The sequence below is a fragment of the Urocitellus parryii genome, unplaced genomic scaffold, assembly GCF_045843805.1.
Source record: "Urocitellus parryii isolate mUroPar1 unplaced genomic scaffold, mUroPar1.hap1 Scaffold_37, whole genome shotgun sequence".
Taxonomy (NCBI): Eukaryota; Metazoa; Chordata; class Mammalia; order Rodentia; family Sciuridae; genus Urocitellus; species Urocitellus parryii.
Window position 1 is genome coordinate 3135927 of NW_027553327.1, and position 24077 is coordinate 3160003.

Genomic DNA, 24077 nt, shown 5'->3' on the forward strand with positions numbered 1-24077 from the left:
ATTTTGCATGTGTGCTGTGAGAAATTTTCTAGGGTATATATCTATAAGTGGAATTGATGGCATATATTAACTTCCATTTTATCAGACATCGCCAAATTGTTCTCCAAAGTAGCCAAGTGAATTATCACTCACATCAGCAGCATAAGATGATCTTTGTTTCCCCATATCCTGACCAATACTTGGTATTATTTGGTTTCCAAATTTTGTTATATGATGGCTAATATGTCCTATCATGTTGCTTTAATTGTTACTTCTCATTTTCCTAATGAATATAAGTATTTTTCATGTTTGTGTTTCATTTGGAGGGAAATCCTTAGTCATGTTTTTGTCCATTTTCTTCTGTGTTTGGCTTTTTCTCTCAAGTTTTTTCTTTTTTGGCTATAAAGAAAATGTAGAAGAACTAAAAAAAAGAATAATAAGGAAAGATTTGTCCTGTTGCCTAATACAAAAATTCCACATAATTTAAAAATGTTTAGTAGCCCAGGAATCAGTGGATGGGACAGTAGAACAGAAGAGATTTCTATAGAAGACACATGTATTTTAAGCAAATAAACAATAAATATCATTTATTTATGATTCTTCAAATGGGTGTACCAATTAACTGTTTGAGAAATAAATTCTCATTATCCCTTCATCTTATATCATGATTTAAAATAAACATGAGATAAATTTAAATGGTAATATCAAATGTTTAAAATAAGAAAACAAAGAAAATACAGATGAGCTTTTTTTGGCAGAATGGCAAAAGACTAACTATAAGTCAGTGAGAGATACTGCAGAGGAAATATACATATACATAGACTGATATATTGGCCTATGTAGACATCAAAGCATCTTACATTGAAAAGTATCTGAAAAACTAATAATAATATCTATGCCACTGTTTATTCTATTAACAAATAAAGAGGTCTTATAAGAGAATTAATAACCAATAGAAGAAAGAACAAAGGAAAGAAGGCACATTAGGTAAAAGTGGTGGTGCACGCCTGTAATCCCAATGACTAGAGAGGCTAACACAGGATTGCCAGTTTGAGACCAGCTTCAGTGACTTAGTGAGGCCCCGAACAGCTTAGTGAGACCCTGTCTCAGATTTTAAAATAAAAAGGACTGGGGATGTGGCTCAGTGATAAAGTAGGTTAAATTCCCGATACCAATTAAAAAAAGTAAAAAGAAAGAAAATGCATACTTGGGGCTATATGTTGCTCAGTGGTAGAACAATTGATTAGCATGCATGAGGCACTAAATTTAATCCATAGTACCACACACAGAGAATGCATACTCTTTGGCCTTGTTAATTAAAAAATTAAATTCAAAATTATTTATCATCAATACATTTATTTTACAATAATAAAATGTGTTATAAATATATTTGTCAGTGGGAAAAATTATTCATGATGATATATTAGTTTGAATTATATGTCCATTTTATCTGTTATATATCATATTTTTAAGAAAACATATATATAATTAACTTAGACCAGAAGAAATTAAGTCAAAACCTAGAAATTAAACCTAAACTGTCACTGGATGGTAGAATTACAAGTTTTATTTTCTTATTTTATTTTCCATATGCTTTTTATATTTTGAATAATGTACAGATATTTAGAATGTGATTTTTTTAAAAAAAATCATGTATAAGGGAAAAACTTTAGTTATATTAATGTAACTGAAATTATTTTAGCTTTATAAAGTGTTAATATTTTGCATCTTAACATAGATTTTAACAAACTTAAAAAGATTAAATGCCTCATATATGAATGTATGTGCAGATTGATAGATAAATAGAAATATCAGGAAGAAGAAATGCTTAAGAATTTGTTATAAGTAGTTTAGTTTTAATTTTGTTGAGCATATCTAGAATATATATATACACAAACACACACACACACACACATATATATATATATATATATATATATATATATATATATATATATATATATAATGTAGTTGGACACAATACCCTTATTTTATTTTATTTTTAAGTGGTGCTGAGGATCAAATCCAGTGCCTCGCATGTGCTAGACACTCTATCACTAAGCCCCAGCCCTAGCCCTACAATATCTTTATTTTTTATTTTATTTTTTCTATGTTGTGCTGAAGATTGAACCCAGTGCCTCACACATGTGAGGCAGGCACTCTACCACTGAGCTGCAGCACGAACCCTAAATTGTCAATTAAAAAAAAATTTTTTTAGTTGTAGAGGGATACAATGCCTTTATTTATTTATTTTTTTAAGTTTAATTTTATACGGTGCTGAGGGTCAAACCCAGTGCCTCACATGTGCTAGGCAAATACTGTACCACTGAACCACAACCCCAGACCTAAATTGTCAACATTAACAGAAAGTGTTTGCTATTTTATCAAGCTGGTTCATTATATGAAGTGAATTTGAAGGTCTGATAATACAATTAACTTGCCTAAGATATTCTGTCCAGAGCTGAACTCACAGGAGGTATACTTATGAATGAAGGATCAAAGCCATGGGAATATTGATATAGTATAAGGCTAGCAATTCCCTTAATCCTTTTTTTAAAGATAGAGAGAGAAAGGAGAGAGAGACAGAGAGAGAGAGAGAGAGAGAGAGAGAGAGAGAGAGAGAGAGAGAGAGAATTTTTTAATATTTATTTTTTGTTTTCGGCAGACACAGCACCTTGGTTTTATGTGGTGCTGAGGATGGAACCCGGGCCGTAAGCATGCCAGGCGAGTGCGCTACAGTTTGAGCCATATCCCCAGCCCCCTTATTTCTTGCTTAAGAAAAAAATATATAATGAAGAATTTCCATTTGGAAACGCTACTTCTTTACTCTAAGAGCTGAGATATTTTATTTTGAAATATGTGTATGCGTATTTATGTGGACATACATACACATGTACATAAATCCCATCAAGAATGCTGCAAAACTTTTTTTTCACTTTTAATCCTTTGATTTTTGAAATAAATTTCAAACTGAATTTTTTTTTAGAGAGAGAGAGAGAGAGAGAATTTTAATATATATTTTTTAAATTTTAGGTGGACCCAACATCTTTGTTTGTATGTGGTGCTGAGGATCGAACCCGGGCTGCACACATGCCAGGCGAGTGTGCTACTGCTTGGGCCACATCCCCAGCCAGTCAAACTTAATTTCAAGTGTAGAAAACACCAATATACCCTCCTCCTAGATTCACCAGTTAACATTTTGCCTCAAGGATTTATTATTATCCACATAACCCTTATACCTTTATTTTTTTAAAAAAAAATTTAGTTATACACTGATACAATATCTTTATTTTGTTTATTTATTTTTATGCAGTGCTAAGGATAAAACTCAGTGACTTACATGTGGGAGGCCAGTATTCTGCCACTAAGCAACAACCTCAGCTTCTGTACCTTTATTATTAATTTTGCTGAACCATTTGAAAATATGTTGAAGTCATCATGACTCTTTAAATACTTCACAGATTTCCTAAGAACAAGAACATTCCTTACATGATAATAGAAGAATTATAAAATTTAGGCAATTTAACATTGATAAAATGCTGTTATTATTCATATGCATATTTTAAATGTCCTAATCATGACTTTTATAAAACTTTTTCTTTTCCTTAGTTGTCATATTTCTTTAGTTTTCTTTAATCTGGGATAGTTCCTCAGGCTTAATCTTTTGTGACATTAATGTTTTTTTGTTTGTTTGTTTTTAAGTTGTAGTTGGACACAATACCTTCGTTTTTTATTTATTTATCCACTTGTTTTTTATGTAGTGCTGAGGTTTTTTATGTAGTGCTGAGGTAGGCGAGCACTCTACTGCTGAGCCACAATCCCAGCCCCATGACATTAATATTTTTGAAGAGTGCAGGCCATCTACTTTTGTAGAATGTTTCAGAATTTTGAGTTATCTATTTTTTTCTTTACTTTTATGCATTTTTGGAAAAATACTATATAAATATTGTTATGTCTTCTCAGAGCATTATATAAGAAAGCATATAATGTTGCTTTGTCTCATTATTGGGAATCTTAACTTTAATGACTTCGTTAAGATCGTGTATCTGCCTTGTTTCTCCACTATACAGTTGTCATTTCTCCCTTTTACAACTAACAAGGAATCAATGGGGAGATATTTTGAAACTACCTTAATTGTTTGCTGTCTATATAACTTGCACACAGTGGTTTTAGTATCCATTTTGCCTGAATTATTTATAATTACATGTTTCAAAATGGTAACATTTTAATTTATTTTCTTGATAAACTTTGATTAATGTTAGGAGCAGGAGAGAGTTGTTGAAGATTAAATTTCCAAAAGTTTTGGAAATGGCACTTTTTTTCCATTTTTCATTTTCAGAAGATTCTGTGTCCACACCTGATGAAGTTAGCATGCTGACAGCAATTGCACTCTTCCTGTGGTCTGCTGTAGTGAAATAATAGGAGTTCAGTCATTACAGAATGGCTGCATGAACACATTTAAAAATGCATTAAATTCATGTGACCCATGGGTAAGTTACACCTAAGCAAACATTCCACTTTATCAGGAGAATATCTGGTTGATTCACTAAAATGTGTTATATATAAGGAAAACCTAAATATTTACAGTAAGAGTTTTAAATGGAAAAACTAGAAAATATCACTGGGTTTAACTATAAAAGAAACACATTTGTATGTTTACTTAAATATGCAGAAATTCTCTAATATCTTTGATTAGTTCTTGGCCATATTAGGAGAGATTTTCAGGGTTTCCAATATTTATTTAAATGATACTCACTACATTAATGGATAAATTTATTATTACATGTTTTAATAAGCCTATTCAAAACTTGTTTTTTTAGAAAACATGTTTTATTATTTTACAGTGGTGAAGTCTTAAGTTATGATTATCAAATCTTCTGTGTATCAGGAAAAATAAAACAACTTAGGAACATTCCTGGCTCCCTAGCTCCCTGAATCAGGGTCTTCAGAGTTGTGACTCAGGAATCTGTATTTTTAAAATGCTCCCCAGGTATTTCTGATGTCAGTGAAGTTTGGCAATTTGTATTCTACAAATTGCTGAAACAATTTTATTCCACTATTTTCCCCCAATACTTACAACTTTTCTTCCTTTCCTTCTTCCTTTTTTAAAAAATAATTATTCATATGAAGTTTTTTCTAATCTAAAAGCCAGTGAGACTTTATTTTCTATGGCTACAAAACTTAAATTGGTATAAAGAATTATTTTGAGAGATTCCGATTTTTTTGAGAGGTTTATTCAGTTAGCTTATTGAAAGAAAGTTCCATTACTCTCTTTCATTTCTCTTATATGGAAAATAACATTTATATTTTCATTGTGCTGTATTACATACATATTAAGATGTAATGTGATTGTAGAGCAGATAAGAACTATCATGTGTTAATTGATTGAATGATCTCCTTACATAGGTTCAAGCCAAATGTTACCAGCTTCTCCTCTCAGTCTTCCAGCATTCCAACCATGCCCTTTCAACTCCCTACATCCATTCATTAGCCCCCATAGTGGTTGAAAAGCTAAAAGCTGTTGAAAGAAACAGACCAGCCAGTAACAATGAACTTTTGGATGTTCAAGAGGGAATTAAAGTTCTTGAAACATTGGTTGCTCTTGGTGAAAAACAGAACAGTAAGTATTTTTAATAAAAAGCCATTACTCCAAAATGAAGATCTGTATTAGACATAAATCTTATTTGATATTGGACATAGGCATTTTCAACAGTAAGTTTACTAAGGAGCAATTACTGTCTGAAAGCATAATATATTTGCTTATGTTAGTAACATAATGCATTGAATTGATTATTATTATTTTTTTTTATTGGTCATTCATAACATTACATAGTTCTTAATACATCATATAACACGGTAGATTCACGTGGATTATGAACTCCCGCTTTTACCCCGTATACAAATTGCTGTATCACATCAGTTTCCCTTCCATTGATTGACATATTGCCTTTCTAGTGTCTGATGTATTCTGCTGTCTGTCCTATTCTCTACTATCCCCCCTCTGAATTGATTATTTTTATGAGCAGAAATTCTAAATGAATTACTGATGACATTTCAACATACTGAGTTTTAAATTTTCTGGGAATATATCCTTTAAGACTGAGGAAAAAGACATATGTCCATTAGATTTTTAAAAAATTTTTTTAGATGTAGTTGGACACAATATCTTTATTTTATTTGTTTATTTTTATGTGGTGCTGAGGATCGAACCTAGTGCTTCGTACTTGCTAGGCAAGCGCTCTACCAGTTTCAGTTGAGTTGACTCAACTGAAAATTATTTTAACTATTAAAGGCAGTAAGATCAGTGCTGGGATTACACAATGAATTAGATTTAGAACTCATCTTTATGAAGTTCACAGTAGTAAAATAAAAATACACATAAAATTATATTGATTTTTCTAACATGCCATACTGTCAGTGATAAATTTTCTACCAAAATAACCTATATATTAATTTATTACTAATTTCAACTAAATTTATCAATTTCTCTAAAACAGTTGTCTCTAACTTTCTCAATTTTGACACTCCTTCCATGCATATATTAGTAATTGCCTCTTTTTCTTTCTCCCCATAATCTGTGAATCATTAATCATCAGATCAAATGAATTTGTCTTTTACATTCATCTGTTCATTTTTCTCTTCTGCTATCATAGTTCTAGACTATAGATTTTTAGAAGGGAGTTATTGCAATGGACTTCCTTTCTTTTCATTTTTTCTTTCTTCTCCTTTTCTTTCCCTCTTTTCCTCTGTTCAGGGCTTTGTGGACCTTGTACATGCTAAAGCTTTTGCTTTTTCACTGAGTATCAACTCCAGTCCTGCAATAGATTTTCAAAAACCTCTACTACCTTTCCAGTTTCCTGTGAAAAATTTTTAAGAGAAAGAGTATTTGCAAATGAGATAATTAAGAAAAAGTTGAGGGCTGGGGTTGCGGCTCAGTGATAGAGCACTTGCCTAGTGCATGTGAGGCTTCAATTCTCAGCACCACATAAAAATAAATAAATACATAAATAAAGATATTGTGTCCATCTACAACCAAAAATTTTTTAAAAAGCAATTGAGTGATAGTGTTGAATGACAGGATAAAAGGTTATAACTCCCTTGACAAGGATGGAAGAGACATTGGGCCAGACAGTAGGCATTAGATTAAGACATTGCCACTTTCTTCTATGACATCTAACCATTATTTTTTCAGAAAAATAGAAGGGACTTTGGAAGAGTAGAAGTGTGCTTTGCAGGTAGGGGGACACATTGGGGAGGAAGGAGGCAAGGGGAAGGGGAAGAACTGGGGAATGTAGTTAACCAAATTATTCTAGGGACATTTATGAATATATCACAGTGCGTTCCAATTTATATGTAACTATAATGCATCAAGTGAAAAATAAGACCATAGAAGGAAGACCAATAGAAAAGAGGAAGGGAACCAGAGAGAAAGCAAACGAAAGGGAAGAGGTAAGGAGTATTAGGATTGAAATGGAGAAAACTATGTTACTTCTTTTATGAATATGTCAGAATGAACTCTCCTTTTATGTATAACTATAATGCACTGAAAAACAAACTTTAAAAAATCAAGGATAAAACAAATTCAAGAATTGAAAATTCATGCAGTGGCTCCGGAGGCTGAGACAGGAGAATTGCAAATTCAAAGAAGCCTGAGCAACTTAGTGAGACTATGCTTCAAAATAAAAAATATAAAAAGGGCTGGGGATATGCTCAGTGGTTAAGTGCCCTTGGGTTCAATCTGTAGTACCAAAAGAAAGGAAAAAGAAAATTTACCCTTTTGGAATCATATCACTCAATATAAAGGTAAGTCTAAAAATGTTGCTGTCAAATTAATATATTTATTCATTTATTTGATGGTACCCTCCTAATGAATGTTCTATTCATTAATAAGATTCATTTGCCTGTGTGTGTGTGTGTGTGTGTGTGTGTGTATGTATTTGTGTGGTACTGACATTGAACAGGGCCTTAAGCACACTAGACAAGCATTCTACCACTGAGCTACACCTGCACTGTGTTTAGCCTTAGATTCTAATTTTTTAAAAAGCCAGCTACTTATTCTACCTTTTAAAAGCCTTGGTATAATAAAAAACATTTGTAATCTGAATAAAGCTGTCCAAGGCTATAAAATGACTTCACATATTATAAAATTCCTCTATTTAAAGTGTACAATTCAGTTGTTTTATTATAATCACAGGATAGTACAACTCTCACTATAGTCAATTTTGAACATTTTAATTACTCCCAAAAGAAACTCCATATTTTTTACCTGTCATCTCACAATTTTCCATTTCCCATCAGCCTTAGGCAACTGCTAATCTACTTTCTGTCTCTATAAATTTTCTACAGTGGTATTTCATATAAATGAAATCATATAATATGTGGTCTTTTGTGACTGTTTTTTTATCTGTGCAAAATATTTCAAGGCTCATCCATGTTGTAGTGTGAATCAGTAATCCATTCCTTTTTATGGCTGAATAATATTCCATTGTATATATGCCACATTTTATCATCAACTGATATATTTTATGAGTTGAAGGACATTTGGTTACTTTCACTTTTTGCCTGTTATGAATATGATGTTCTGAATAATTATGTACCAGTTATTGTGTGTGTGTGTGTGTATGTGTGTGTATATATATTTGTATACTTATATATACATATTTTTTTTGTTGTTTTGGGTACTGGAGATTGAATCCAGTGGTGCTTAACTACTTAGCCATATCCCCAGCCTTTTATATGTTTTATTTTGAAGCAGCATCTCACTAAGTCCTCAGGGCCTCACTAAATTGCTGAGGTTGGTCTTGAAATTTCTATCCTCCTGCCTCAGCCTCCTGAGTCACTAGGATTACAGGTGCACACCACCATGCCCAGCTGGATACATGTTTTAATCTTTTGAGTATATCCCTAGGAGTGGAAGTGCTGACTCAAATAGTAACTTTATATTTAACTTTTTAAGGCACTGCAAGACTGTCTTCTAGTCTCATTTTTTTGCACACATGCATGTATACACATATCTCCTTTTCAGTCATCTATTTATATATTTATTTCTGCCTTGGCTATTTTTTGCTGTTCTTGGTATCTCTCAAACTTTTTCCATCATTACCCTTTTCAGGGTAGACTGCATCATATCTTAGTAATGTCTCTCTTCCCCTCCTCCCTGCCTCTCTCCTTTTCTTTCTCTCTCTCTCTGTTAGTACATCTTTATTCTTTCTCTAAATATTTTTAAGCCATTGATAACTTAAATTCTAATTATCTACAATCAACTATCAAAGGAAATTCTTTTTGATGCTTTGTATTTATTAATATTTCCCCAGCCCATGAGATTTTTACAACCCCAAAAATCATATCTATTTAGATTATAAACATCCAGTGTCATATAGCTAAAAGAAGAAGCAGCATTATAGCCAGTGAATTCTGAAGCATGATCTAAGTAGTTTAAATAGCATAAGCAATAAAGTATCTTCTGTTTGCTTTCCAAGTTCTCATTAATCAATATTATAAGTTTGGCTTCTCAATTTATCTAGAGAAAAATAAGCTCTGAAGTCAGGTGTTCCTGTTCTGAATAGATTCTACTAGTCACAGGGATAAAATACAGGACCACATCTACAAAATGAGTGGAAAATTTACTAGGTATTTTTTTTTTTTTTTAGAGAGAGAGAGAGAGAGAGAGAGAGAGAGAGAGAATTTTTAATATTTATTTTTTAGTTCTCGGCGGACACAACATCTTTGTTGGTATGTGGTGCTGAGGATCGAACCCGGGCCGCACGTATGCCAGGTGAGCGCGCTACCGCTTGAGCCACATCCCCAGCCCCATAGGTATTTTTTCTTTGATCTTTTATGTATCTAAAAAGTACATCTGTCTTCATAGTTATCTGCTTATTTTTATCAAGAGTGAATCTTTGAATAATCCTTTAATATTGGCAAATAATAATAATATTAAGTTTGATAAATAGTCTTTACATGTGTGTAAAATTTTTGTTACAGTATGACAGCATAAAACATCAAATATTTCATGCAGGCACAGAAATTATAAAGTATTCCAGATCATGGGGCTTGGGATGTGACTTAGTGGTAGAGAGCTTTCCTAGCACATGTGAGGCACTGGGTTTGATCCTCAGCCACATAAAATAAATAAATAAATGAAGTTGCAAAAGAAATATTGCAGATCATTAACTATCAATAAAAGCTGCCATTTCTTGGCTGGGGCTATTGCTCAGTGGTAGAGCACTTGCCTAGCAAGCATGAGGCCCTGAGTTCAATCCTAAGCACTACATAAAAATAAATAAGATAAAAGCTTCCATTTCTGTTGAATGCCAGACTTGTGTTAGACACTTTATATTCATTATGTCTTCCGTTCAAACAATACTGAATGATGGATATAATTAGCCAATTTCCAAAACATTTAATTTATGAAATAACTATTTAATTATATGCATTACTATTCCTCACATTTGGGGGGGGGTGGGTATCAGGGATTGAAGTCAGGGATGTTTAACCACTGAACCGCACCCCCACCTCTTTAAATAATTATTTTAATTTTTTTTTTATTTTGAGACAGTGTGTCACTAAATTTCTGAGGCTGACCTTGAACTTGCAGTCCTCCTGCCTCAGCCTCCAGAGTCAGTGGGATTACCAAACTATGCCACCATAACCAGCTACACATTTTCTTCATTCTTAATTGGAATTTTTATGTTTGTGTAAGAAATGACTAAAGTATAGCTATAAATAAATTTCTTTCCTTAATACTTTCCATCAGATGGGTTATTTTAAAAACCTGATTTAGTCATTATAAGTTCATCTCTAGTTCTTTCTTATACAGCTCACAGAATTTTACTTAAGTAAGAATTTTATATATCAATCATAACTATCCCAGGTTTTTATAAAATTTATCCTAAGCAAGCATGTGATAATCATGTCTACCAGTGACAAGTTACAACTACTCTTTCTTTCCCATTTACTCTATTCTTTTCCCAAAGAGGAATTTGTTTACACCCTTTGTCTGATATCCACAATTCTCTGTCTCTGTCATTGGAACTCATGGCTTTCTACCTCAGTATGTTCTCATACCTATAATGTCTTTTTCCCTACCCCACTACTGTCAATTCTAGTCAAAGAATCCATAAAATTTAAGTGGACTTCTTCGAGTATTCTAACTTCCATTATTGATACTTTCTTCCTTTCTTTTTCCTTTGTTTTTGACTATTTTCTTTACCTCTTTCTTCATTTCAAATTATTTCAAGTTAGAGAGAAAAATGGCTTTTGTTTTGTTTGTGAAAAAAAGGGCTTTAATCTTTTTGTTGGTTGGTTGGTTGGTTGGTTGGTACTGGGGATTGAATCCAGGGGTTTTTACCACTGAGCTGTATTGTCAGCCCTTTTTATTTTTAATTTTGAGTCAGGGTCTTGTTAAGTTGCTGAGTATTTTTGCTGAGGTTGCTGAGGCAACCTTGAACTGGGGATCTACTTGCTTCAGCCTCTGGAGTTGCTGGGATTACAGAATAGTGCTACTATGCCCAGCAAGGGCTTTAATCTTGTCCAATGAGCATATAAAGAGACTCAGAGGAAAAAGGAAAGTCAATTTTATATCTTGTTATGAATTAATTTATTTCAATCATTAAGTTTACATTCAGCAAAATTTTGGAAAAATTCCCAGAACCCACCAACCAGAACAAATGTTAATATTTGACTTTATTTATTTCCATAGTTGCAATCATCCTACGTAGTGGATGTTGTATCTTGCTTTCCTCTATTTATTTTATAAGCATTTCCCCCATACTACTACTCTGAAAATATAAGAGGGATTTAGCAATGACATTTTGATGGCTGGCTACTTAATGTTGGATGTGCCATTATCAATATCCTGTACATGTACACTTTGTTTCCAGTTTTTACATTTCAATAAGTAATGTTGCATTTGACTTTTAAAAAGTCAAACTTTGTGTATTATTTTTTTAGGATAGATTTCCTAAAAGGGTTATAAAAATATGACCGTTTTCTAGTCCTACCAGGGACAAAAAAAAAAAAAAAACAGACTTGAATTTTGATAGATTGTTGAATCTTTAGAATGTAATTTTTTTTGAATAAACAGATTTGAAAATGATGAAACTGGGTCACTCTTTTCCAAACTCCAAGAAAATAATATAAAGGAGACCTTTTACATTGCCATATATTTTGATATAACGCAGTGTTATATTTTTTTAATGGCATTTTAGTTGAGCAGCAAGTAGAAAAGTTAATGAGTTTGGCCTGTTTTTAGTGAATACTAAATTTTTGATAGTACTGTTTTAAATACTGTGAACCCCAGTGTGTATACATAGGAGGTGGAGAAGGGTAGAGAATGTCAAGGACAATGACAAACTGATGTTCATTTAAGCCAAGTGATTTAGAGGAACTCAGGTTTTAAAAGAACCATGTGATCATTAATTTTTAGGTAGGAGGTCCAGGATAGCCCACCTGCATAAACAGGTCAGTATGTCACTGTAATTTGGAAAACACTTAAAAATGAGTTTCCTGGGGCTGGGGTTGTGGCTCAGAGGTAGAGAGCTTGCCTGGCATATGTGAGGCTCTGGGTTCCATCCTCAGCACCACATAAAGTAAAATGAAGACATTGTGTCCACCTATAACTAAAAAATAAATATTAAAAAAGTTTCCTAAACTGTAAAATAAAAATGGAGCTGGGTGTGGTGGCTCACACCTGTAATCCCAGTGGATCTGGAAGCTGAGGCAGGAGGATTGTGAGTTCAAAGTCAACTCAGCAACTTAGTGAGACTCTAAGTAACTCAGTAAGACACTATCTCAAAATAAAAAGTGCTGGCCTAGTGGTTAAGAGCCTCTAGGTTCAATCCCTAGTAAGCCACCCGCTCCTCAAATGGATTGCCTTATGACAGTGCTTTTATTCACACTGGACACATGAATAAGGAGAACTTGTATTCCGCTTTATCAAAAAATTTTGTGATATGATTCTCCAAGGCTGTCTTTTATTCATTCATTGGACAAATCATGTATGACAGATGTTGGGAATATAGTGGTCAAACAAAAAATCTATCATAATAGCCTTACATTCTGGCAGGAGATGGAATAAAACAATCACAGATGGTAGTAAAAAGGAAGGAATGGTATGAAATATGGCATGCAAGAGGACAAAATGTTCTTTTTAAAGGTTATCAGGAGCCCTTAAGATTTACTTTTTTGTTGTCATCTTTTTTTTTTTATAGCAGACATTGAAACCTGGGTTGCTTTACCACTGAGCCACATCCTCAGCCATTTTTTATATTTTATTTAGATACAGGGTCTTGCTCAGTTATTTAGTACCTTGCTAAGTTGAAATTGCTGACTTTGAACTCGTGATCCTACTGCCTCAGCCTCCTGAGCTGCTGGGATTACATGTATGTGCCACCATACCCAGCCACATTTACATCTTAAATAACCTGTTAGTTGTCTCAGAAACTCCTCAAACTTGGTTAATTTAAGATTGAACTCTTCATCTCCTTACCTAAAACCTGCTTCTGTGACCATGATCTCCCACTCAACAGCTAAATTCTCATTTTGCTTAAGACATAAGCATATCATCACTTACAATTCCGGCCTTCTCACTCACTGTGCTTAATATATCACCAGATCTCAATAAATTTTTTAAAAACATGGAATGCTTCACAAATTCACATGTCATTCTTGCACTTGGGCTATGCTAATCTTCTCTGTGTGACTCCAATTTTAGTGTATATGCCGCCGAAGTGGGCACAAGTCTCAATATCTTACCAAATCCTTCCATGTGTCTTTATTATTACTGTTACTACCCTACTCCAGTTCCCCATGCTCATTTGCAGTAAAGATGATTCTTGACTTAACAATGTTTCATCTTAAACTTTTTTGACTTTATGATGGTACAAGCAAGAGTGCTACACATTCAGTAAGCACCATACTTCAAATTTTGCATTTTAGTCTTTTCCCAGGTGAGGAATAGCCATAGGATAGTCTCTCTCCATGTTGGGTAGTGGCTGTGAACTGCTGCTCCTGGTCAGCTTCAGTTGAGCCTCGTGCTACTAAGAGGAAACACAACCATGTCTCTACAGTGTACCCTGTTGCTAAGCTAGGATGTTCCGTGGGTTAGGTATATTCATATATTTCTGACTTATGATGTTTTCAATTTAAGATGATTTTATCAGGATAAAACTCCCATCATAGGTGAAGAAGTAAAAATATAGCTGTGGATGGTAGGCTCAGCCTGGGTAGGAATCCAGCTATGTCACAACTTGTATAACACTGGTAAGTCACTTGTTTTTTTTTTTTGCCTCAGTTTCTGTTTCTGCAAAATAAGAACAATAATACTGTTTATCTCATAGAGTAGCTCTGGATTTGCTGTTTTCTACACACAAAATCAAATGACATATATTAAAATTTGACACCTTACTAAAAACCCTTCAGCTGGTTACCTTAGATAAAGACCAACTCCTCAACACAATTCTCAAGGTCCTACATAACCTGGCCCCTGCCTTCTGGTATCTATGGCCATGTGGTAGTATCCTTAGATGTCCAATAAAGATCGAATTTACCTTATGGGGACATTGTAAAGTTTGAATTAAAACACATGAAATGCTCTTCTTAGTATATGTTCAATAAATATTAACTATAAAATAATTGTTATTACTTTTTGGGTCAGCAATATTGGGTTTCTTTCATCATACTTTTCTTCCTCTGAGTATTTGAACTCTGCTTTAAAACTCCATTCTGCCCTCTTCCTTTTTAAAAAAAAATAAGGAAGAATTAATTTTTAATTAATATTGCAGCATTAATTTGGTTATTGCCAAATACTAAGAACCATTTTATTTAAATTGTCTTCTTTTCCCTAGTAAATTTATATGTATTGGCTAAATTTGAATGCAGTCAGCTTATTGGTCATATTAAACATTATGAGTTCATGGGAAAGTCTGGATTAGCTGGTTCAAACCAGTCCTACTCTCCTACTCTTGTTATTTTATTTCCTGCTGCTGAGGGGAAATCTGGAAAAGGAGATAACATAGATAATGGTAGAATTTTCCATTTTAGAGAACAAGAACAAGTACTATAATTAACAGATATTGAACAATAATAGTACCCTATGGAGAGCCTGCAGAATAGAGTTGTAGTACATTCAAAATATATTAAATGCTGTTTTAAAAAAATCTAAGAAAAGCATGTGTCTTCAAAAACTTAAACAGACATTAACTTCATTTTTCTTTGTTTTCTGGCACAAAGTCCAGATATTTTTCCCCTGTCAGGTTTGTAAAAAAAATAATGTGCAAAAGTATATCACCTTTTAATTCTTTTGAGAAGCAGTCTAACAGGAGTTTGGGGAGGTGGTGCTGTTCTGAATAATTTACACCTAAACGAAGATTGAGTGTCTTCTGCTGAGAAAGTGGCTATACCTAGAAGCCAGTGTATTTCAGTTGCATTCTTGGCAGGAATAGCCAGTGTTCAAAAATGTTCTTACACGCACACACACACACACACACACACACACACACACAGAGTTATTTTTAGAGAATGAAGGTTATATAATTGTTTGAAATTCAGTTCTTAGCTTAGAAATGGGGAGACTTTAGTTATTTAAAAAAACAATATTTGTTGAGTAGAATTTTCATTCACTGGAAATTTTAAAAGGGAAAAGGGGTAGAGAAACAAGAGATGGAGTTGAAGGGGAGAAAACCAGAATGTGGTTTTGTATGTGGTTTTGAATATGTCAAAACCCAGTCTTTGCTTAGAAAAATAGAATTTGATCACCATTAATATTCCAAGAGAAGTCTTGCTACAGTTTCAGAACTGTGTAATCAATTTGGTCTCTCCTGTGTTATTTAAATTTATTAAAGTAATCCTGATTTGGGATTTGAAGTATTTATTTGTCAGATTATCAATTATGATAAAATTAGTTTTAATTTAAAATTAAATTTAATTTTCATAAACTTATTAAACATAATTAATAAAATAATTTTAAAATTAGGCAGCTCCTTAACCTCAACCATACTCATCCAAGAGAAAATAATAATAGTAATAATAACAACAACTAACAGAGGCTATTTTCCCATCATATCACAAGCCTATGATGTAGATTTAGTTCTTGGACTCAAAGAGAGTTTCAAATGATAAATTTCCTTCATTTCTAACTTATTATTGGCTGTTTTCCCAACCAAGCCATTAGCAGACTTCAGATCTAGGCAGTAGGTTTGGCTGGAGTCTAAGGGAAGTCAGACGCAGATGCAGGTAAGCAGTCAGGAGAAGGGAGAGAGATTGCCAAGAAGCCAGATGGTAGCAGAGGAGCCTAAGCAATGGGTTATCACTTGTTCTTCCCCAAAATTCTCTTCACCCTTGGGGCGACCTCTCTCTTAGCTCCAGCTGTTCCCCTTTTTTTCTTGCTCAGAAATTTGAAAGAACTGTCAAGTTCAATTTGAAGTTTTTCTTTGGGTAAATTCTCAAATACTCAAATAACTGGTCATTTAAAATCACTTGAGGAAATGAGCCCTCTCCCCGCCCACGAGGGTTTCAGGTCCAAGCAAGGCTACGATGCCTCGGCTCTCCGGGCCTTCCCGGCTCAGCCAAAAACGCCCAGGCTGCTCCGGGTGGTCAGCGAGCAGAGAGCTGGTCAAAGAGAAAAAACAAATAGTTGGTCTGCTCATCTCCAAGAAGAGAGTTTCACTCTGGTTTACCTAATACATGAAACATCCGCCCTCTGCGCGGCTTGGCATCCGGGTTTGGGGACCTCTGTCATCGCCAAGCATTTCTTCAAGGACCTGAGCCCCGAAGCTGCGCCCCGGGTGGGACCCCTGGTCCGCCGGCGCCTGCTGTCCCTAGCTGTGCGCGTGCGCCTGGCAAGGTCGGATTTAAGGCAGCGCTGCTGCGGGAGGCTCTGCAGTGTCAACCATCCCCGAACAGTCCCGCCTCATCGCTTTAGTGTGTGTGCCTTGCAAGTTTCTCCTTGGTCAACCGTCACCACCATTGGCGCGCGGGAGTGGCGTTGGAGCGTCTAAACCCTGGGATCCTCGGCCAGACGAGGGAGCCCGGCGGGCGGCTGGTGCGGGCAGGGCGCGCCCTGTGGGCTCGGGGCACACGCAGCTCACCTGGGCGAGGCCGGGCGCGCAGGCGCTCAGCGCCGGGGCCGCGGCCGGGCGTCTGAGCCCCACGCCCGAAAGAGTTGGACAGTTCCGGGGCCGCGCTGCACCCAGCTGTCGCCGTCGCCACCGCCGCCGCTGTCGCCACCGCCGCCGCTGTCGCGGTAGCCACCGTCCAGGGCTGCAGCAGATCGCAGGAGAGCGTCTGCTCAGAGCTTCAGTGCAGCCCTGGCGAGACCGCTGCAACCGCAGGAGCGCGAGCAACAGCTTCCAGGCTGGAGGAGCCACTGCCCTAGGCGCCTGCGGCCGGCGCGCCGAGATGGTCTACGTTTCAAGTTCATCGAAGATTAAATTGATGTTTATGGGCTGATCTGGAAACCTAAAAGCAATTTGTTTTTCTAAATCTATAAGAAAATATGCACAATTTCCCATCAACCGACTTAAAAAAGGGGTTTTAGAACACAACCCAATGTATGAAGTACCATCTTGAAGATGGAATTATGAATATGGCAGCTTTTCTACGGGGCTTTGAAGAAAGGGGGATTAAGACCGACAGGCCTGAGGACCAGTTAAGTAAAGAGAAAAAGAAAATTCTGTTCTCCTTCTGTGAGGTGTGCAACATCCAGCTGTACTCTGCAGCCCAGGCCCAGGTCCATTACAACGGCAAATCCCATCGCAAGCGAGTGAAGCAGCTGAGCGATGGGCAGCCCCCGCTTCCAGCCCAGAGCTCCGGGACACTGCTGGCCAGCCCCAGCCCCAACACCAGCACAGGCAGTACATGCCATACTACTACCCTTCCTGCTCTTATGCGCACTACTACTCTGATGATGCAGCCTTCACTGGATATCAAACCATTTATGTCTTTTCCAGTGGAAGGTAGTTCGGCTGTTGGGCTCTTTCCAAATTTTAACACAATGGATCCTGTGCAAAAGGCAGTCATTAACCACACATTTGGAGTATCCATTCCCCCAAAGAAGAAACAAGTTATTTCTTGTAATGTCTGTCAGCTTTAACTCAGATAGCCAGGCCGAGGCCCACTACAAAGGAAGTAAACATGCCAAGAAGGTCAAAGCACTAGAGGCAACGAAAAATAAACCCAAAATGGTTTCTTCCAAGGACAGCACAAAGGCTAATCCCAGCTGCTCCATCACTCCAATCACAGGCAACAGCTCTGACAAATCAGAAGATAAAGGAAAGCTGAAAGCCAATAGTTCCAGTCAGCCATCATGCTCTGAAAGTGGCTCATTTCTCCTCAAATCTGGCACAACTGCCCTGCCACCTGGGACAGCCACTTCGCCCTCCAAAAGCACAAATGGAGCACCAGGGTCTGTTGCTGAATCCGAAGAAGAGAAAGCCAAAAAATTGCTTTATTGTTCACTATGCAAAGTGGCTGTGAACTCCCTGTCACAGCTAGAGGCACACAACACAGGATCTAAACACAAGACCATGGTTGAGGCTCGTAATGGAGCTGGTCCAATTAAGTCCTATCCTAGACCTAGATCAAGATTAAAGATGCAGAATGGCAATAAGGGGTCAGGACTACAGAACAAGACATTTCATTGTGAAATCTGTGATGTTCATGTTAACTCAGAAATTCAACTCAAACAGCACATTTCTAGCCGGAGGCATAAAGACCTAGTTGCAGGGAAGCCACTGAAGCTGAAATACAGCCCTTACAACAAACTCCAGTGGAGCCCAAGCATTTTAACAGCAAAACTTGCATTCCAGAAAGATATGATGAAACCTTTGGCCCCAGCCTTCCTGTCCTCATCCCTGGCAGCAGCAGCGGCTGTGTCCTCTGCACTGTCACTGCCACCCCAGCGATCTGCCTCGCTCTTCCAGGCTCCAGCCATCCCTCCAGCTCTCCTGAGGCCAGGGCATGGGCCCATCTGTGCCACTCCAGCCTCCATCCTGTTTGCCCCATACTGACATATGCAAGTCCCAAGACCAACCAGGCCAGTAGGAAAGTCGAGAAGCCAAGCCAAAAGGATTTCAGTAACTTGAGCATTTTGTGTTACAGTAAGTATCCCACCTACCCACAAAATGCAGCCTACCACCTGAAACCCCAGCTTCAGTGAAAAACAAATCACTAGATTCAAGAGTGCTTTTATGGACCGATCAAATCATTTTGGAATGTGAGCAGCACAGGTTCCCTCTTCCCTCCCCAACTCGACGCCATTTAATTGGTGTATCTGAGAAATCTGGGTGCTTGAAAATGTACAGTCAGAAAGTAAAGAAAAAGAAAACCAGTCTCTGTTTTCCCATGGGTATAATCTGGCTTAGAACAATATGGAATATTTTCCTGACAGACTTGAAAACTAGGATCTTCCTCAGATGTCTGTAAATAGCTCTGGAATCCAACCGGGCATATTCTAGTGTGGAAGAAAAATAGAACACAAGTGCTTACTTGTGAATACCATCTTACCAAAGGATCACATTTTCTTTTTGGTGTACTCTCATCGACAGGGATTGTGTACTGTTTTAGACCCAAGTACTGTTGTATCCTGTGTAGTACTAGATTGTATCTCTTGTCTGAATTCAACATCTTTAGTTGCTGTGTAAATGTTAGGAAGCAAAATAGCTTTGAATTTCTTGTTAAGAGAACAAAAGATAATGTATTTTCTTTATTTCATATTTTATTTGGAGATATTTAAACAAAATAGAAAGCCATATAACATAGCTATAATTACTACCTGTTTGCTATTTTTGTCTAACTTATTTTGTAGCTTCCTCACTGGTTTGAGTTGCTAAGCAAATATACACAAACACAAAAAGAGCTTCCTAAATTGCACATTTTGGCACCTCCTGTGCATTCTGCAAGAAGACAATGAATCCATGTATTTCTACATAATTATCTTCATTTTTAACTTGTTTTCATTTGTAATGATGCTACATAATTTTGTGGCTCCCTAATGCAATAATGTACAGAAGATATAAAATTTATAATTGAACAATTTGTCTTTCTGTTCACTGAATATGTTGCAGGTCATGCTCCCATGCCCCCCTTTCAAAGTTGGTATCAACAAGACTAGAATATTTGTGATATCAGGGGCAAGAAGTATCATAAAACAATAAAATAGTGAACTCTTTTAGAGTATCTATATCTGCAATCTGTAAATGGTAAAATGTCTGTGTATTTTTTAAATGTACCTTTTCAATAAAAGCATCAAAAATTAAAAAAATGAATAAAATAAAATCACTTGAAAAAAAGATAACCACTCATTTTAATGAAACACACACATACACACACACACACATAAAAGCAGACGTATTGTCATTTTATAGAACTATAATGCTCATCCCACAACACATACACATATATAAAAAAGTAGAAAATATTCCTATTATCAAAATAAACTTTTAGTATTTTACATTTTTCACTTTAATCTGGTTTTAACTCTGTGTTCTTAGGGAACACTATTTTTATATTATTTAGACTTCATTATAAAGGAAAAGACTAGGAAATCTACCACACTATGAGGTCTTAAATGTTAGTCTTAGGCATTAATTTTGTTTTGTTTATAAGATTATTTTAACTCTACTAAATTAAAATTCTGAATAGGGGAAGAGGGATGAGAAAGTAAAAAGAACAATAACCGAACCCCTCATATTTATCAGGGCCTGTTTTTTGTTTTTAATTTTTAGACAAATTGCTTAGGCAATTTTGAGACAAATTTGTTAAACTCTCCAGGCTGACCTCAAACTTTGTAATCCTCCTGCCTCAGCCTCAGAAGTAGCTGGGATTACAGGAATGTGCCACCTTGCCCAGCTCAAAGCCTGCTTTTTATATGTATCATTTTAGTCAATATTCTGAATTGTATTAAAATATAGCCATTATTAGTATTTACCATATGCTAGGCACTATGCAAAGGGATTTACATTTCACCTCTCATATAATCTCACTGTTACTTTGTAGTGTAACTGATATTACCATATTAAAAACAAAATAATCAAGTATGAAAAAAATCTCATTTGCTCAAGGTTTCCAAATCTGGAAAATTAAGTAGAGAGTAAAATAAAGTTTAACTTTGACTAATTACAAATGCTATGTCATTTTTGGCATTAACTTTTAAAGGATATTTCCCTGGAATTCAAGAGACATTTTTGCTGTTATAACTGAGAATGTACATTGAGAGGAAGCTTCTGGGATGCCTATAATGTTGTATGTCATGATTTGAATAGTGGTTATATGGATATGTTGAATTTGTCAAAGTTCATTGGCTTTTTCTATATATATGTTATATTCAATAAAATACTTTTAGTAATTCATAATTAATATAGAAAATGTGAAAAACAGAAAAGCACAAAGTGGGGCAGGGGAAACACCAGTAAGTTCACTACTAAAAATGAATAATTTTAGAAGTTGATTCATTTAGGAGGAAATTTGGGAATGCATGTATCTTATTATCTTAAAGCAATTTGAGGCAAAAGAAATACAAGGGAAGTTCTCCTATTTACAAATATTTTTTGTTACTAAAAAGAAATATAACCATATATGAAAAATTTTTGAACAAGTGAAAATTGCTCCATAATCCCATTTCTACTATAACCACTTTTAATATTTTGGTAAATTGAATGATATTCTCATGACATAAATCATCAACATTATCTTGAGTATAAATAAATTCTTGAAAAGGAAAAAAAAAGGTAATAAAGTTAAACCACGAATCAAAACAGTGCTTTTTGTATATATATGGTAGTCCAGGTTATCTCAATTTAATTACGTTTCATAGTCTGTTATGAATTGAGTTGAAAGATGAATCAGCACACGTCTACATTAGAGAAAAACAGCTAATATTCAAACCTGTAAGATTACTTAAACCTCTCAGATAAAAAAAAAAGTGGTTATTGAATAATTGTCTCCTTGGTACTCTGGTAGATCAAAGGAGAAGAGTCAACCTGTTAATTAACAAAAAATCCCTGAATTAGCAGGCAGGAAATCTATGTGCTACTTTTGGCTTCGGCACTCAGAATCTCATTGTGGACAAGAATCAATTTCTTTGGACTTTTGTTATTTGAGTTGTAAATGAAAAAACTGGGTTGTATCTCAAAGGACACTTAGCATCCAACATAATTTATGACACAGGGAATACACCAGGCCTTGATCAACTTCTTATTGTACTAAAGGATGAATTCACAAAACAGAAACATTCAATAACAGAGAAGCTAGAGCTTGCCATCTTTATTTGCAACTAGACCAGATACAATGTGTTTCCTGTTCTTTGCACAAGTATCCATGGGAAGAGGGGGAGGCCAGAGAGGAGAAGGAGAGGATGTCCTTCCCTTACATATCACTCATCACCCTATATTTTTACGTCCCCCCCCCCCGCCGTGGACATTAGTTCTGATATCCCAAAAGATCATCCTATGTAACAGAGGATTACAAGTAACTTTTTAGGTTGAAGAAATCAGTGCCCAATAATTTCATTTTCAATTCTAAGTGTTTTTCCTTCCTTTGTCCCTTCGTTGTAGTGAGTTTTTTTTAGTAATATAATAATATCAAGGTATTCAGAAAAGAAAAACATTTACAAAACGTTCATTTAAAAGGAATGGACTTGGGTGTGCCTTTAGTAGATTGATAGTGTTGCTAGTATGCAAGTAAAATGTGGAAGAAACTGGGAACCTGACAAGTGAGAAAGGAGAGGTCCCTAGATACCCAAGGGAGATCTGGTCTGCAGCAGAAAGGGACTTTGTTCTTTCACATAGTGTAGTTTTTTTTTTTTATTAATTGTTTTAATTAGCTATGTATGACAGTAGGGTGCATTTTGACATATTGAACACATATGGAGGATAACTTCTCATTCCTTTGGCTGTATATGGTGCTGAGTCACACCAGTAGTGTAATCATACGTTTATATAGGGTAATAATAATGTCAGTGTAGTTTCAAGGCATTGTGTGTGTGTGTGTGTGTGTATAAAATCTCAATCTCTGATGATAGGAACTCTGAACTGTGTCATCTATCTTACAGCTCCAGGGCGCGGGATATAACTGACAAATCAAAATATCTGCTCTAATGAATTGAGCAAAAATCTCGGGGAGTGGGGGATGATAGGAAAAATGAGACCGAAAAAACATAGCATCTGTTACTTGATATCTGAAACATTTACAGGATTCACTGCAGGATTACTACAAAGGGAAATGTACTTCAGATGAAAGAGTTTTTCTGGAGACCTCAACAAACTAGAAATGGGAACAAGCCCCAGGAAGCCGCTGTGTTGTCTCAGGGAAGAGATGATCAGAGTTTCCTGTAAATGAAAACTCATCAGGCAACAGGTTTGAGCCCCTCGGGTAAAAAGGCAAGCGCCACGGCGACCCTGAGTGGGCGAGTAGAAGGTCTTGGAGGAGAGGACGGAGTGCGGCCGGTGGGAGGACCAACGTCCTGCAGGTGGACAGTACAGCTTGCTTTGAGCTTTTTTATTTTTAAAAACAAAATGATCAGGAAGCTCTAAACGATGTACAACTCGGGCTGATATGTTAGCGTGATACTTCCCTGTGTGAGTGTGCGTACAACTGGGAGCGCCGACCATGAACTTCCGCAGCTTCTGCCCCCGGGCGGGCGCGGGGCACAGCTCCGCCTAGCCCATAGGTGAAGGAAATCCGCGCTGGGCGCTTCCAAGGGCCCTAGATGGACATCCGCGGGCGCCGGGCACAGCGCCGCCTAGCCCAGACCTAGAAGAAACCCGCTCCGGGCGCTTCCAAGGCCCCTCGGTGGAGATGGGGCAGAGCAGGACCGCGGCCACGCCCAGCCCAGGCGCAGCCTGCAGGCCTCCCGCGCCCCGCCCCGCGACTACATTTCCCAGCAGGCGCTGGGCTGCGGCGCAGCCGCAGTTGACCCACTTTCGGCCAGTCACGGGCTAGGCTGGCCCTGCGCCCAAGCGACTGCTCCCTGCTGACTGGGGTGTGGGTCGGGAGCTGCGGAGGGAGTGGGAGGTGCTGCTGGCTGCCTCCGTTGCCTCAGCTGCTGGGCGCCTGGGCAGCTCCCTGGGTTTCTGCGGCCGCCATGGCCAAGCAAGGCAGGT

At 36.6% G+C, this 24077-nt stretch overlaps 2 non-coding genes and 1 pseudogene across 2 annotated transcripts; 2 read left to right on the forward strand and 1 right to left on the reverse strand.

Moving 5' to 3' along the window:
- Positions 1–7043: 7043 nt before the first annotated feature.
- Positions 7044–7168, forward strand: LOC144252213 (U6atac minor spliceosomal RNA). Its single transcript, XR_013342928.1, has one exon. It is a non-coding gene; the product is annotated as a U6atac minor spliceosomal RNA (small nuclear RNA).
- Positions 7169–13610: 6442 nt separating this feature from the next.
- Positions 13611–13717, reverse strand: LOC144252222 (U6 spliceosomal RNA). Its single transcript, XR_013342935.1, has one exon. It is a non-coding gene; the product is annotated as a U6 spliceosomal RNA (small nuclear RNA).
- Positions 13718–17545: 3828 nt separating this feature from the next.
- On the forward strand, positions 17546–18986 carry LOC144252116 (zinc finger protein 385B pseudogene; annotated as a pseudogene).
- The last annotated feature ends 5091 nt before the right edge of the window (positions 18987–24077 follow it).